We start from the raw sequence: 6,000 nt of genomic DNA, 5'->3' as shown, positions 1-6,000 counted from the left end.
ACAGTAAAATTATACTATTCCTAAAAAATAGAACAGCTAAGATGAAGATTAAAAACTAATCTCCAGAGAGTATCCAATAACAGATGAATGGATAAAGAAGATATGGTGTACATATGTATTTGTGTATATATATATATATATATATACATACATTTATATTTGCATATATATATATGTACACACACTAATCATCATAAAAAGAACAGTTTTGCTATTTGCAATAACATGGATGGACTTGCAAGGTATTATGCTTAGTGAAGAGAATCAGAGAAAGACATATCACTTATATGTAGAACCTAAAAAATAAAACAAACTAGTGAATATAACAGAGAAACAGACTCACAGATATAGAGAATTAGTGATTATCAATGGGGAGAGGAGAGGGGCTAGATAGGGGTAAGGGATTAGAGGCAAAAAGGCTACTATGTATAAAATAAATAAACTACCAAGGATACATTGTACAGCATAGGAAGGATAACCAATATTTTACAATAAATATAAATGGAGTATAACTTTTAAAAATTGTGAATCACTATGTTGCACACCTGAAACTTAATATTATACATCAACTATATCTCAAATTTTTTTTCAAGTATTATTATATATCAGTAGTTATGGTACTAATAAGTTTAATATGACCAAATGGAATTCATTCCCACAGGAATTCAGCAACTTCACAAATCAGTTTATTGTAGAGGTAGTGTCTTTAGGCACTGATTGATACCAAAAATAGCACAATCATTGGTCAAGAAAGTAAATTTGATGTGACTCTGAATCAATAAATATTTTACATACTTGTTGCAAAGGAAAAACTACTAATCCCCAAGGAAATTATTAGAGTGCTTAGTTTTGAGGATGATAGGTTGTTTAGCAGAATTACATACCAAGAATGAAAACTATCTCATGTAATGGAAAAAGATCAAGGTTTAAGAAAATATACACACATAAATATTTACACTGAAGGAATATTTTTAAGTAGGAGGCTTCTTTTTTTTAAACTACTGAATCCAATCAAATGGGAAGACAAAATTATTTGGCGGTAAACTAGATCCCTGTTTGTATCTCTTTCAATTAATGAAGAATTTCAGCAATAAAACTCCAATCCTAATAAACTATGCATTTTCTTTCCCTTGGGAGGTCTCTAAAATTATGCAACATTAAGAGAAGGGGTCTATTAGCTAATCCTTTCATAGGATCAAGTGTTCAGCAATTGATTTCATGTAGCAAGTGAAAACAAGCCTGTAAATGGTGAATGAAGCCTTCTTTAATTTCACTGTGTTGATAAATATGAGAAGTATGGTCCAAATGAGATTAACTGAAGCTGAAAAATCTAAAAACCACCAGAATAAAATGTACACAGAGCATTCCTCTAAGTTACTCTATTCAGTTCAGTCCAGTTCAGTCGTGTCCGACTCTTTGCGACCCCATGAACCGCAGCACACCAGGCCTCCCTGTCCATCGCCAACTCCCAGAGTCCACCCAAACCCATGCCCATTGAGTCGGTGATGCCATCCAACCATCTTATCCTCTTTCATCCCCTTCTCCTCCTGCCTTCAATCTCTCCCAGCATCAGGATCTTTTCCAATGAGTCAGCTCTTCGCATCAGGTGGCCCAAGGTATTGGAATTTCAACTTCAACATCAGTCCTTCCAATGAACACCCAGGACTGGTCTCCTTTAGGATGAACTGGTTGGATCTCCTTGCAGTCCAAGAGACTCTTAAGAGTCTTCTCCAACACCACAGTTCAAAAGCATCAATTCTTCAGTGCTCAGCTTTCTTTATAGTCCAACTCTCACAACTATACATGACCACTGGACTCTATTAGAGAGGCTTAAATTGACAAGGAAACACCTACCATTAGAAATCCTAGATGATAATTTTGCCATGCTTCTTGCTGTTTACTCTGCTGATGAAAGAAGATGCTTAGAAAGGATCATGAAATGCCGAAGGATTACAGCTCAGAGCAGAACTCTGTTCTCCTGATTGCAGCCCTGCATTCTTCTTAATGGTGCTTGTTAAAAAGTTTTCCCTGTTGTTTGTATTTGTGTTGCTTGTTTAACTGAAGAACACTCAGGACTCAAATAATGATAGAGGGAGCAGCTGCCCCACGTGGGGGTCTGTGGCCTAGGCTGTGACCTCTACTGACCTTGAGGACTCCTCAGGTCACAGGTAGACACCACTCTGGTGTCCCACTCCCCCCCAGACTCCCTGTTGCTTGACCTTGGACAAATCTAATAATTCCGTGCTTCTCTCTTCCTTTGTAAACAGTGGCAATAAAAACCTTTGCCCTGCCAACCCGCCCTATGGGTACTTTTGAAACAGCAGAAGAGGCTGCATGACGTCAACGCTGTAGCCAGTCTACAGTGAAGTCCGTCACGGGGCCCATGTGACCCTGACACCAGCCAAGGAGCTCTGATGGGCTCAGAGCCAATATGCCCATCACCTGCATCTCCACACTCAAACCTGGCAGGGGGATCCAATCGGGACAAGCGTCTAAGGTCACTGGTGACACAAAAGGTGGTCCTAATAGCAGAAGTGTAGATAATGAACTCTAAGGGATTTTAAGACCTCTCCTGTCCCAGGATCTGACGCAAATGGTAACTGATGACATTCTATTTCTGGTCAGCTAGAACCCTGACTCTGGGCTTCCTGCCACCTCTTTTCAGCCATTCTCCTGGCTGGCTGGTGACAAACGGGCTGAGTTTCCCCAGCTTGCCCCTCTGCACTCTCTAAGATGTGTTCTCAAATGGTATGTGCTCAGTCGCTTCAGCCGTGTCCGACTCTCTGTGACCCCACGGACTGTACCCTGCCTTGCTCCTCTGTCCCAGGGATTTCTCAGGCAAGGATACTGGAGTGGGTTGCCATGCCCTCCTCCAGGGGATCTTCGCAACCCAGGGATTGAACCTGCATCCCCTGCATCTCCAGCATTGCTGGTGGATTCTTTACCCACCGAGCCACCTGGGAAGCCCTTCTCAAAGGGTGTACATCCCCAAATCAGCTGGGATACCTTTGGAATGCCTGTTTCCAGGCTGTGCTCCCAGGGGTTCTGATTCAGTGGCTTTAGTGAGTGCCCTGGGAATCTGCATTTTAACAAACAGCATGACTGAGGATCACTGATTCTCCACTCTTTGCCCTGCACGCTGAATCAGGACACAGACAAACCTCCTGATTAGGCAACAGGCCTGTCCGTGGCCACTCTGCCAGGCTCACCCCAGCCCCGGATGCCCTAATTGCCTGGTTCTTTCAGGCAATTAGCTGTGCTGAACTCGCCCCCTCGGAGACCCCCACGCCTTGGCTGCCTCTGAATGGGTGTGGGCTCCGCCTCTGAAGAATTCCTAAACCATTTTTATCTCCCAGGCCGGTGGCTGTGGACTTGAAATCAGGCTAATTCTCTTTTCAACCCTCCAACACAAAGGATTCATTTTCCTCCCTTTCTTGGGCAATAAACTTATTCGCCTTGAGGAACCTAGACTCATGGAACACATAGGCCTACTTACTAGAATGTCTTGAAAGCAGCTTCTCCCTCAGCCCGTGGCATCAGCCATTCCATCCGCGTGGCCCTTTGGGTGGCTGCTAATGGAAAACTCAATCAACAATAAAGCGATTTCTTGACCCGGGTCACCGCAAGGTCCAGAGCCAGGGCAGGCCCCAACCTGTCTTGATTTGGTTTCTTTCCATCTGTTTCTGTTTTGTTTTGTTTTCAATCTCTCTTTGCTTTGCAGAGTGTAAGCAACACCCAACTCCATATCCACGTATCACAGAGCTGGAGAGAGACTGTGTCTGCCGTAACATTCCAAGCAAAATAATCCTGGCTTTCTCCTGACTAGGCCATGTCTGTCACAGGCTTCCTCTGAGCCAATGACTGCAGACTCCTAGTTGACTTACCCTGACCCTGAAGCTAGGGGGACGGGCATGGGGGTCCCCTAATAACATAGGCTGAATGGGGTGGGGTGGACACTGAGTCCTTTAGGATAGGGGGAGGGAGGAACAGGATACAGGGTAGTCTTACAACAACAGCTGAAGCTGCTAGTGCTGGCCCCAAATTCACCCAGGGGATCCTCTGATTCCAAGCAGTAGAAATCAGGCACAAAATAAGTCTTTGGTGGTTAATCGGCTACATGTGAACACAGGTGAAGGAGACACGAGGGGTAATGGAAACAGCAGGGCTTTCATCCAGTGAGGAAAGGGTTCACCCAACACACAAGTTTCTCTCCTCTACTCACTCTTGCCTCCAAATTCAATCTTGAAGTTTTCCCCAGATAAAAGTCACTTCACTAATTCTTCTTATTCCTTAAGTAACTTTTATCACTTAAGAAATCTGACAGATAGCTCCTCTTAAAGGCATGGTGCCTATTTTCTTAGTAAGTATAAAAATATGCTCAAGAAGTGTTACAGAAAGAAGGGACTGCCTGCTTGCTGCTCAAAAGCCAATAAAGAGGCCAGGTGGGTGGAAAAGAAAGTTTGCTTTATTTTGGAGGCCAGCTACCAGCCGGGGTAGGGGGAAAGGTGTATCTAAAGGCCAACTGCCACTCACTCCAACCCCAGCAATCAGGGGATAAGAGCTTTTATAGACAAAGGGAGGGCACTCCATGCAGAAACAGCACAGTTAGTTCTGACAGTCATCTTCGGGTTGGTCATCGGTGGTCGGACCAGTGTCATCTGAGTTGTTTTAGGTTCAGTTAATCTTCAGTTCCAGGGTCTGTTTGTTTCCATTTCTCTGAAGCCAGTTCTCGAAATTGTGGCAGCTTATGTCATGGTTACAGTCTGGTCATCTTGCAGTTAACGTCTCCACTTGGTGAGGGTTTCAGTATCTATAAGACTGCTCACAGGATATGGCTCAGAATATTATCTATAGCCCTTGTCCCAGTTCAGTTCAGTCGCTCAGTCATGTCCAACTCTGCAACCCCATGAACCGCAGCACGCCAGGCCTCCCTGTTCATCACCAACTCCCCTTGTGAGGGAACTAAAGGTCCTTGACTATGCTGAATGACTAAACTGTTATTATTCGGTCTCCTCTGACTGTTTTCCTTTATTTCTGCATTCTGTCACTTCTCTGATTAAACGCACTCATCGGGTAAAGTTTTTCCACAGACATAAGACAGGCAGAGGACACGGGCCTGGGGGGCAACGACCACAGGGTTCTGATCAGTTTCAGAAGAACAAATCAAGGTAAACATTTTTATCCAAGAAAACAGTAGTTCGTACATCGAGGTTTTTTCCTTTGAAGAAATAGATATTGAATTGTTTTTTTTTTTAAACTATACCCATTTTACCATTTGCAAGCATAGATTCAGAACCCAGAAACAGAAAGGATCCAATTTTTCTTAAAGAGAAACCACTTGTCAGTTAGGAGTGATCTGAGTAAGCTAAAGCTCAAAACTAAGTTAGAAGAGAAAGGGGAAAAAAAAAAGATCAATTAGGACTTGCAGAGATTCTAAGTAGAAAACAAGATCCCCAGGGTCCATGAAAGATCCCCAAGCAGAGGGAAGAGAAGTGACACTTGGTCTTTGGTGTGGGTTCATCTAAATCCATGCCACCCCAGTGTGGCCCATGGAGATCTTATGTTCCCATTGCCAGAGAATGACTTACGAAAGGATGGAAAATGAACCATTATTGACAGAGAAACTGTCCTGACTGCTCTGAAAAGACACAGGAATGGACAAGTCTTCCTCTTCAACCAGGCATTGTCTTGTTGGGATATAGTGCCTGGAACTTCGCAGTCAGCTGGTCTGAGGACCAAAGCCACCACGGAGGGCAGAATAGGAGAGTCTCAGAGAAGTAAAGCCGGGGCATGCCTGCCACCTAAAGCCTGTCCTGACTCTGTACTTTCTACCACATGAAGTGATAAACTTCCCTATATGAAGCTGGGAGAGTCAGGACTTTGAATTACTTGCAGCAGAAAGCTTTCTTTCGCACAGGATTTTGGTGACCATGGGTTCTAACACTAAAATTCTAGTGGGTAAACTTGATAATCCATTTAATTGGTATAGGATGCTTTGGG

The sequence above is a fragment of the Muntiacus reevesi genome, chromosome 7 (genome assembly GCF_963930625.1).
Source record: "Muntiacus reevesi chromosome 7, mMunRee1.1, whole genome shotgun sequence".
Lineage (NCBI taxonomy): Eukaryota > Metazoa > Chordata > Mammalia > Artiodactyla > Cervidae > Muntiacus > Muntiacus reevesi.
This window is presented reverse-complemented; position numbering follows the sequence as displayed.